Genomic DNA, 11,534 nt, shown 5'->3' on the forward strand with positions numbered 1-11,534 from the left:
ATAATTTAAAAACATATTTGTTTTGAAAATAATACATTGTTTTGATATGACGGTATTTTCTCATTTAAATCTATTTATATCAGTATATTGTTACAAAATTACACTAGTTGTGATGAATGTAAAAAAAAGTCAAATTTTGTTTTTTGAAATATCCGGGCAAAAAACTAATTTTCTAGTAAACCTGGCTTGTCGACTATAAATTTTGCTCATTAATTTTATAATAAATAAATAAATGTGCAATATAAGATTCAAAGTATTATACGCCTTAATTGTCTGGATTAAGATCTATATTTATTAAACAAAAAATGTTCGAACACGACTGGATCCTAACTTATGGATTCAGTAGAACTATAGTTTTAAATCTCAACTCTTTACACATGCATTTTTCAAAAATTTTTATATAAATTTATTCTAAGTAACTGATGTACGGAAAAACCTTTCAGTTATCGAGTCGTACACCACATGCTTTTACCATCTAACACGAGCTTTTTTTAAATTTAAAGTCTTAAACCTCAACAACAAAAAAAAAACTATAGAAATAAAACTAAATAATGTGTTCTGTCTACTTTTTTTTGCGTCTTTAAAGTTTCGCAAACGGATAAAGTTGTTGTTAAAACAAAAAACAAGCGTAATAAAAATAAATGTTTTTTTCTTCTTACATAAAATGGACTACCTTTTAAAGTTGGCAGATTCAGATGGTGCTATGTGAGCCCAGGTAAATTTAAAGCCGGTGTAAGTCAAAACGATTGAACAATGAAATGTAGCCGGTTCGTTGTCTTAAGGTTTAAATGTTAGTTATCTTATTGTCAATTTGTATTGAATTGGTTTACATCATTTGCAGTTTAAGTCTAGCTCGTTGTAGTGTTCATCTGATATTTTACTTGCTTTATTTGTTTAAAAATATTCACCTAATTAGTACTTTATTAAATATATGAGACGATATAAATATATAAGATTGCTTTTATCAAGGACGCAGCTCAAAACATGTCCTTTATATACTAAAATATATCCCTTTAAAACCCTTATATAAATTAGTGATTTGTAAAGTTATTATAAATTATAAACCTTTTTGACTATAAAATAAATTAAATAATTTTTAAATTCTGTGCATCAATCTCTAGTATGTTTAAGTTAATTTAAATTCTTTTGTGCTGGTCTTACTAATTTTCAACGAGTAACTTAGTAGGATAGCTGACTACAAACTTGTTCTAAATTCGACTTAAAGTTTTTTTTTGCAAATAACTTTGATGTTTTTCTTTCTAAGTTTTTTTTTTATTTAACTTAAGTACTCGATAAACGAGTAGGCTAACTATTAACATTAGAGTTGAGATTAGTAGGGTTATTATTTAAACTATTTACAGTAGTGTTAAAAGACGTACGGCCTGTGGGATGAAAATATTTTTTTTGCCATTGCTTACATAACTTAAGTCAAAATCGGCCTGCGAGTATGTTAATCTGGCCCGATAAACCAATTTTTAAAACTTACACTAAATATTCTGTAACTTAAAATAAAGATCAATAAAAAAAATTCTTAGGTACAAATTATGGAAAAACTTACACTGGATAAAGATATAGTAAAAAAAGGTCACATAAAACAATTTTTTTGCAAAATAATTTGGATAATTCAGTAATTTTCGTGAATTAAATGCTCCGGTCCGCCAAATAATAAGTTTTTCCACAAGTCGCCTGCCGACTAAAAACATTGCCCAACCCTATCTTAAAGTGTCTTTTTTTCATACCGTTCAACTTTTCATAATTGTTCTCAATGTTTAAAACGCAGTTATCAAAACGACTTATATAAAAATAGTCCGAAAAAGTCTGTATAATCTCTTTTTAGAAATTCCAAATGAAGCAGCATATACCGAAAATCAAAACCACTTTAAATCTTAATAAACTATTCATTCAAGTTAATTCTAAAAGACAAAGTAAGGTTAACGAACTAAAAAAAAATTATCAATCACAAAATGGATTAAACTAAATAGTTTAAAAATTAATCAAACTCTTTCTTTTGACACACCTTATGATTGTTTAAATTGTGAAGCAAACCTTTAAATGCCAAATGCGGCCCTCAAAGCAAAAGTCTGCGACCAGTTATGTAGTTGTCACTTAAAATCATGCTTCATTTAAAACAAACAACAAAGTTAAGAAATTACAATTTGGCTCTTAGTTGAATCATTTGTTATTACCAGAGCTGTACTATTGCTTATTGCTTTTAACGTAGAGTTCAATATATATTTTATATGTGTATAGTGTTAGATAATATTATATAAAAAACACTTTTATTTTTTAGGATAATTTTTTGGAAAATACTTAATTTTGTAAAGTTTAATAGTCTCAATTTCCACAGAGTTTTTCGTTTCAGAGTTTAAATTTTTTTCCTTATTTTTTTCATTTATAGCTAACCATAATTTTGATTAAGTTGGGTTTGGCAACTCGATGACCGAGAGGTCTTTTTGTATATCCAGGTCCGAAAATTTTTGCAATTTTTCGTAATTATTCAATTATTTCAAGCTTTTGAAATTTAGTTTCAGATTTATTTTAAAAGTGCTATTGTTTTTGAAAACCTGAATCTTTAGAGCTTTTCATTTTTGTGATCAGTGAAACGTCGAAGTTAACAAATTTTTTGCCTATAGAAACAGCTATTATGTATTGATTCTTTCATAATTTGACATACTTTTTAGTTTTTTGTTGAACAAAACTATTATTTTGAATAACTGCCGCTCGCGAAGACTTTTTCCAAACAGTGCTGCCTGAAAACAACTATTTGTAAAAATGTTGACGCTTTGCTTATAAAGGCTCTTGATAGTAACAGATTTGAGTCTATTTTTATCAAAAGTTTTATGCCATAAAAACTTTAAACTTAAAAATTCTTCTTAAATGAATTTATTGATTACATGTTTTGCTGTCGAGGATAAAGTAGGTAAAAATAATAAGAAAATAATTATATTGAGAAAAAAGTACATGACAACAAAATTTATGGCTTTTTAGAGTAAAAAAGTATTTAGTTTAGACTTTGATTATAATATGTAATTTGTTTTAAGTCAAACTGTTCAAAGTTCTCCACTTAATTAGCTTTAAGGAGATTTTTATCTATTAATTATTTTTACAGTTTATTATAAACAAAACAATGTTTTACTCCTATAATCGGACATAGAAGATCATCATTTGTTAAAAAAAATCTTATTCAAATAGAATCTATTTATATTTGAATAAAATTTGGTGATTTATCCAAGTGCAGGGACTTAAGCGGATTGAATTGTTCATAAAACATAAATAATTACTTATATTTATAACAACATTTTAACATAGATAAAATTAGCCAGTAAACAAACTATTTGTAACCGAATGTGCGTAAATTTCAATTATTACATAGAAAATTACATTAAAACTGTTCAAAAAATTTATAAAGCATTTTTTTGTGGCTCGTTAAAGATGCCTTTTCTGCTAAATTTTTGACAAATTTAATCGTGGAGAGCTAAATATTACGAAGCAATATGGATAATCATAAAGAAAAAGACGAAGACAAGAACTTTAAATCAGGTCGTAAAACACCTTCGGAGCAGAAAACTTTTTATCCCCAACCCGGAAATTCCACGCTGCGTCACATGTCCGCTCCTGATTACTACAACGTGTCGGCCATATCAAAGTTCGTCGATCACGTGCCGTGGCCGTACGTAAGGAGAAAAGACACCGCGCAGAAGGAATTCTTCCCGTTCTCGGGGAACCACCGAGTCTACCCGTACTACGCCAAGTTTTACGACCTGGAGAACGCCAAAGCGCTCAGGAGGTTCATCGACAACCTGGTGGGCTTCTGCGTGGAATTGAACAAGTGCGAGAACTTCGGCAGGAGCAGGAGCAAGAAGCTGGAGAACATGGAGAGGTTCAGCGCGGTGGCCACCAAAGCTCGGAGTCAAATTTTCACCGACCTGCGGCAACTGGACAAGGGCATAAAGTTTATTGAAACTGAAGACGGCAAGGTAGACATAGACCTGAGGTACTTCACGTCCGAAGACAAGCGGTTGGTTCCCGACCTCGTGGGAGACCTCATCAGCAAGCTGATCAAAAAGATCAACGAAACTGTAGAGGGGTGCGCCGGTTTCACCCTGGTGTGCGTGAACAGGTCGACCGAGGCAACGGTGTGCAACTTGCTGAGGAGAACCGAGAAGGTCATCAACGAGTGCGAGTTGTTGTGGGGGGCGGTGAAGAAGCAGCACGGGTTGCCAACGTGCGAGAAGAACAACGAGACGCTGACGACGACGGACATGTTCAAGAGGATCAGCTGCGACCCCAGGAGCGCACGGATAAGTGAACTTAAAACTCCAAGTACTGATTGTAAAGATAATACTGGTGAAGGGTGTTCTTTCGACTGGAAAGATTCTTCTTTGATTGGTTCCTTCAGTGTTTTGGATGAATGAGAGTTTACGTATATTGTTTTTTGTTTAGCTTTTTGAACGCATATTTTTAAATACAAGTAGTCAATCAACATAATTCATTATTTTTTCACATTAATTCTATAGCCTTTTTTTGAAACAAAATAAACGTAATTTAGACAAAATTTATTAAAAAATATTAATAAATTAATCTATTTTATATATAAATTTTATATTTTTTACATTTTTACAATTTCAAATTTAAATGCTGTTTTAATAAACTTAGGTTTTAATTTATTGAAATTTATTTCAATTCTATTATACTTAAAAAGTGTTTTTTTTTTGGTAAAATTAGCATTGTATAACTTTTTTGAGTAAAACTTGTCCTACTAATTGTAAATGTTTTACTTTGAGTTGTATTGTACGTAATGCTTGACTGTTAAATTATGATAGACAAAAATCAGTAAGTATATTTATTTATAACGTAATTAATCAAACAAAAAATAAAATTAAAATTTTCAATTTTGGCTTTATCTTCTATTCCATAATCTTTTTATCTTTATTTTTTATTTCCAGAGTCATTTAGTAATCATTTTGTAAGTATGTTTAGATGATAAATATATCAAATAAGTTTTAACAGCTAAATGAGTCGGTTAAAGATGACATATATTATGATTACTGTTAATCCTGTTGTTAAGTTTTTTAGTGTATATGAGATTTTTTAGTATGTAATATATATCTTTAGATGATGTTTCTTGGTTGTCTAAAATTAAAAAAATAAAACCATCTCCTTTTGTTACAGCTATATTTAGTAAGATTTAGAACATTAAGAAAACTAATAACATTTAGTCTGTTTGTTTTAAATACAATAAGTTATGTATAAACATTATAAAATAACAACAATTTGCAAAGTACTTGCTAAATTTTCCTGTATTTAATGTTTGCTCAGTTCCACTGAGTTCTAAAAAACGTAAATATTTTTGAAAAGAAAATAAAAAGTAAAGGATGAATGTATGTATTATAGAACAGAAAAACGTCAGTTTCAATTATGTAAGTATTTTTCACAAAATATTGCCACTATATTACAGCAATTTTGTTTCATTTGGATATTTTCTAACAAAACATTGGCAACCTAACATTTTAAACACGTAAACAATATAGATGAATTTTTAAGTACATCCTGCGTTTGCGGATATATAAATAATATATAATACGTTTTTAATTTTGATTTTTAACTATAAAAATTTACATAATGCAGCTTTTAACTGAAAATTGTTAACTTTTAAACTCCTATTTCATTTAAGTTACACTTTGTAATATAATTTTCTTTGTTGTGTTAAAGTTCTAATAAATATTGTTGTAAGTGTATACAAAAAATCAAAAATTTAATTCGTACATATAAAAAAATCTTTTTTAATATATGTTGTATGAAACTAATCGGTTATGGGCTGGCAAATCTCAAAAATATTTTTATTAGAGTCTTTCTTTTTAGATTTCAAGTAGTGAGTTTCGAATTTTCAACGTTTAACTGTTTATACTTTATAGTGCTATCATTTGGACCGTAGAGCTATTGAACCAAACAAGTTAAGAGTTAGGGTAGTACTTGATCATACAGATATGCATAAAACATTATATTTAAATAAACTTAACGTTTTAAACTGCTTTTCATTCACTCTTACAAAATTTTATAATTCTTAAATCTAAATGTAAAACCAAACTATTTTAGACAGTGATACTAGTAAATGCAAATTTTCAAAAGTTGGTTCTAACTGAGTCAAAAGCATGTACATTATTAAACACAAAATATCATGTAAATAAATTTTTATGAAAAGATTAACTAAAAATGAATTAATAACTTTTGATTATGAACCATTAAAACAGTTTTTAAATAAAAACTACTACAAACAACCATCTAAAAAATAATAATGATTATGAGTTAGAAAAATTCCTAGTTTTATTATTGCAAGAAAAGTTTCAAATAGTTCTCAAGGTGAGTTTTTAAACTAGCTGTACTTACTAAAAACACTTTTAATGAACTTAAGATATTTGTTAGTGTACAAAGTGAGCTATATCTCCTTTGATATTTCTAATTAAAAATTAATACCAATAAAGTTATTTTATGTTCAATTAAATTAGCATTTTGTATAACTAAAGGCTTAATAAAACTTAAACAGTCTGTTCTTTTATATAAGTAAAAACAAGGCAACTCCACAAGAAGAAAAAAGTTCAAAGGTTATTAAGCTTTTTAAGTTGACCGAAACCATGGTTTACCATCTTATAAAAAGTTTTAAGGTTATTGGTAGATGTGAAGTTTGTTTGTTAATCTTTAGATATGAAGTTATTGGAGTCAAAGATCCGACCTATTAAATAACAACATGTAGTTTTAACGTTTTGTATTTAAACCGAATATGTTTTTAAGCAATAATCTTCTCTCCATAATCAAATGTATTTTTTCAAACAGCTTTTAAGTTTTAAAGATTGAAAAGTTTTAAAAAGAGTATTACCAGAACTTAGTTGTTTCGGGAATCCCGGATATCTTTACTTGTCAATATATTTTCAAATCCAATGCTGTGAAGAAAAATGGAGTATAAAAATTAAAATCAACTATTTTTCGATTACTTCTTCTTTAAGCATCTTCAAAACTAAAAGTAGCATTTTCAGATGCAAAGAAGGTAGTGCTTTCCTCGATCAAAGAATAAGATTGAAAAAAAAAAACTTAAAATAAAAAAAAACTGAAGAGATCTGCAAGGCAAACGGCTAACATTTTATGTGAGGTAACATAACAATTCAAAATCGGACAATTCAAATTACTAAAAAATACTTAAATTTCCGTGCATCAAAAAGTAATATAGATCTGAAAAAAAGAGTTGTAGATTTAATTAATAAGATTATGATACAAAAAGTGCATAAAATAGATATTTGTTAAAACAGAATTTTGAAATCTAGTAAAAAATACTATATTTAATACTTATTTTAGCTATATCTCAAAATACAGTTTGAACTTAAGTAAGAATATTACATTACGACCTTTTTTGACCTTAATTAAATTTGAGACATGACCTTTTAAACTACTTTTAAGAAATTAAATAGTCCGAATTTAAGTAGTCGTGCACCCGTACCAAAATTAACATTAATACCTTTTTCCCTAAATATGATTTAATAACTAATACTTCATACGTGTACATAATGTTAAAAACTTTATTCTTTAATAATTTCTAATTTTAAATATCCTTTAAAAAAAACAAAGTTTAAGATGGCAAAAAAAAATTTTTGATTTTTTCAAACTTTAGGTTATTGAAATTTGAATATCGAACGTTAAGTTTTAATTACCCAAAGCCTCAGTAAAAACTTATAGCTGGTAACAAAGTTTTTTTCGGTTAGGAGATGTGTTCTTCATCGCATGTTTTGAATTTAGTAGATTTTTTTGTAGTCTTTGTGAAAAGCAAAATTTATATTGTTCATTAAAGTATTCATAAATTTTAGACATTCTTTCTCAGAAAATGGGTTAAAACACTTTAAAAAAAACTACTTGCCTTTGTAGATATTCTCAGAAAAAGAGTTATACCCTTTTATCAAAAAGAATGGACTTCACATAGAACATAACTTGCTGAAATTTGTTGTAATTTTCAACAGTATAATTTTTGTGTTTTTTGCTAATAAACAATATCTAAACTAGTCCAATAATTTATGTTTTACCTTTTTTTTTAAATAAGCCTTTTTGTTATAATATCGTTATTGTTTATCAAACAATAAAAAAGCGCTTATCACTATGACCTGGTGCAAAAAGAAAAACAAATATTTTAGTTTTACGATTTTGATACCTTTTAACATTAGTCTAAGTACAGCAAAAAGAAAGCAACTTATTGTTTGTTTCTACTGAACATTTACTTCTACTAATAAAATACAAATCGTTATAAGTCTCGTATAAAAAGTGAACTTTACGACCTTACTAAAAACTGAAAAAAAAATCTTTTATATACGTATAAAAGCTTAGTAAAATTTTAATTTATGATATGTTTAAAGTAAAATTATTGTTTCGAAACTTTAAATGATAAATAATTTTCAAGTTAAAGTTTCGATACTATATTTAACTTACATCATTTCTAGAACAACAACTTAATACATTAAGAAACTGCTTAAATTTATATAACTCAGCTCGACTGTTTAAAGTTACATGTATATATTTTTTATATCGTATAAATAAGAATCTTTTAAGATTCACAAAGTTTTGATCACAAAATATAAATAGTATCTTAGTTAGACTTAGTGAAAGCCCCTTTTACTTAAGTACCCTTTAGATAAAACTTAAAATAATACGAAGGTTTATACAAAAAATATTTCAATCTAATTCTTTTTAGAACAAAAACCTTTTAAAAATAAATTTGAAAATTTTGAATATCAAGTTACTTACTTTTATATTTTTTTTCATTATAAGGTTTTTGCAAAAATGATAAAAGATGAACAAAAACCCAGGTCTTAGACATTCTCGTTAGTTGTTTGCATAATGAATAATGCTTGCTTATTTATATGATGCCACATGTTTATAAACATGAATTAATAAATTTAAATTAATATTATATTTAGATCTGTTGTAGGATATTGTTTACATTATAAGTAACATGTTTGTGATGTTCTAATTTTCTTTATTAAATCTAAAATTTACAACCACCATTTATTAGTAATGATGATGTAAAGCAGGGTTTGTACACTCAGACTAAATCAGTTTTTTCTTTGAAAAAAGTGGCAAAATGTCAGTTTAGTTGCTTTAGAATTTCAGATCTATTTAAGTAGATAATCAAATTGTAATTTTTAAATAACCATTTGGCTTTTGAAGAGAAAATGTCAGTTAAAATGCTTGGAAGTACCCAAATTTGTAAAAATAAATTATCTTAGATTTGGTTAAAAGTTTTTATAGACAAGTATATTTAACAGTACTTAAAAAGTTTTTGAATTTCTTAAGTAAATTTGAGATTTTGTTTTACCTTGTTTTGGGTAGGTTATAAAGATGTGAAATTGTTTTGAAATAAACTTAGTTTTTGAAAGTAGAATGATTATTTCAAAAGAGGTGAACATATTCAACGTTAAAGGGAAGTATCATAAAGTTAGTGTACCAGTGTTGATGTAGTTATAAATAAATAAGTGAGATAGAACTCTGAAAGTAAAATTTTAAATATTTCTGTCTGCAGGTTGCCACTTTACCTGGAAACCTGGAATTTGACAATTTAGGCAAAAAAAAAAAAAAACCCTGGAAAAACCTGGTATTTTTAAACAATTTTCACATGTTCAGTAGTAAAATTTCGATTTGACACAAAAAATTTACCATAAAGGTTAATTTTTTTATGTCATCATAATTTTTTTTTAATACATTAAAGTAGCTTTACACTAATTTTCCAATGTTTTTATACTACTTAACACAGTTTCTTAACTATAACTTAACCTTAAACTAAAAATAGACCCAAAAATGTGTAATTTTAAAAACCTGGAAGAAATTTTGAAATCCTGGAAAAAAGTTTGGAAAAGCGAGCAGCAACCCTGTGTAGTTATACAAATATTCAGGTTTTTTAAGGGCATATGGGGGTGAACTTTTTTTTTTTAAATATGATCTTATTTTATATAGTTTTTACTAAGTTACTTACAACATGTTTTTTACCAATTTGAAAAATTCAAATTTTTTTTTGATATATAGCAGGTCAAAGTTGGAGGCAACAAAAGAATCTTTATGGAAGGAGCAAACTAAAACGGCAAATAACTAGAAATCACTAAAAATCTATCTTCTCCTACGTGTTTTGAGATAAATTCCTCAACTTTTCAGGAAGTGTTCCTTAAATTATTTAGAAAATTCTGTTGGAACAAAATTAAAAAAAAAAAAACAAAAATTTTATAAAAAAAAAAGAAACAAAAGATAACAGTTTTTTTGTTTACTTTTTATATAAATTTTCACTTTAAAATTTTTTTAAATATTTTCCCACATAATTTTCTTAATATATTAAAGAACACTTCCTGAAAATTTGAGGTATTTATCTCAAAAACGTAGGAGAAAATAGATTTTTAGAGAAACAGTCATTTTTGCTGTTTTAGTTTGCGCCTCCAATAAGGAACCTATTGTTGTCTCCAACTTTGACCAGCTATATCTCAAAAATTGTTTTAAGTATTTAGAATCTGTAAAAAGCGTCTTGTAAAAACTATATAAAATAAGATCAAATTTAAAAATAAGTGTTTTACCCCCCCCTTATGTCCTTAAATTGAAGTTTTTATCTTAGTTTATAGGGATCAGATCATTTATAATTTGAAATTGGAAAATAAAAACGTAGTAAAAAGTTCTATTGTTAATATGCTATGCAACTAATACTTATGTAATAGGTAACGTCATTAGTTATAAGACCAAATGGGTGCTGACCAACAAAGGTTAATCAGGGTTTCCCAAGCTCATTTTAATAAACACCTCGTTAACAGTTTTTTAACGTCCCCTTTGTATTTTGCCACATTACTAGTTAATTTTACCAGTTTAATTTTTATCTGCTTTGCTAACTAGCATCCCCTGTTACCCAAAACTGCCCAAAAAGGTGACTTTGAAAAATTGTCACATAAAGTAGGTCTAAACTAAGATTTTAAATTTAAAACTGAGATGTTAAATTTGGAAGTTTTTCTCTAAGAACTGTGATAAAAACTTCTTGGCTTGTATTTAATTATTTTTATAATATCTAAAAAAAGTATTCTTTTTAGATTGTAAATTTCAATAAATATTTTTATTCAAAAGCTTCAGAGATTAAAAAAAAATGTATAATTTAGTTTGAAAAGTTTCTAGTTAATTATAAGATTGAAAAATGGCAAATAAAAGACAAATCAATCCGGGTAAAATACTAGCTACAAATTTATTTGAAAAATACAGTAGTATTCAATAAATATTTTATGATGAAAAATTAGCTATAAAGAATCACTTTGTTTGTTCTTTTTAAAAATGTTAATAGTTGCTTTTTGTATTAGATTTAAAATTTTAGTTTTCATGATCAATTATTAATGGTTTTATTGTAAAAGTTTTATGATATTATGTATACTTAATTTATTAATATTTTTTTTTTTACTTGAACAGTGTTTATTTTAAAGGCATAAAAATATCAGTTTTTCTTATAGATTGATACTAACTTCCGCTTTTTGACCAGATTA

The sequence above is a fragment of the Thalia democratica genome, chromosome 8 (genome assembly GCF_965202585.1).
Source record: "Thalia democratica chromosome 8, ktThaDemo2.hap1.1, whole genome shotgun sequence".
Taxonomy (NCBI): domain Eukaryota; kingdom Metazoa; phylum Chordata; class Thaliacea; order Salpida; family Salpidae; genus Thalia; species Thalia democratica.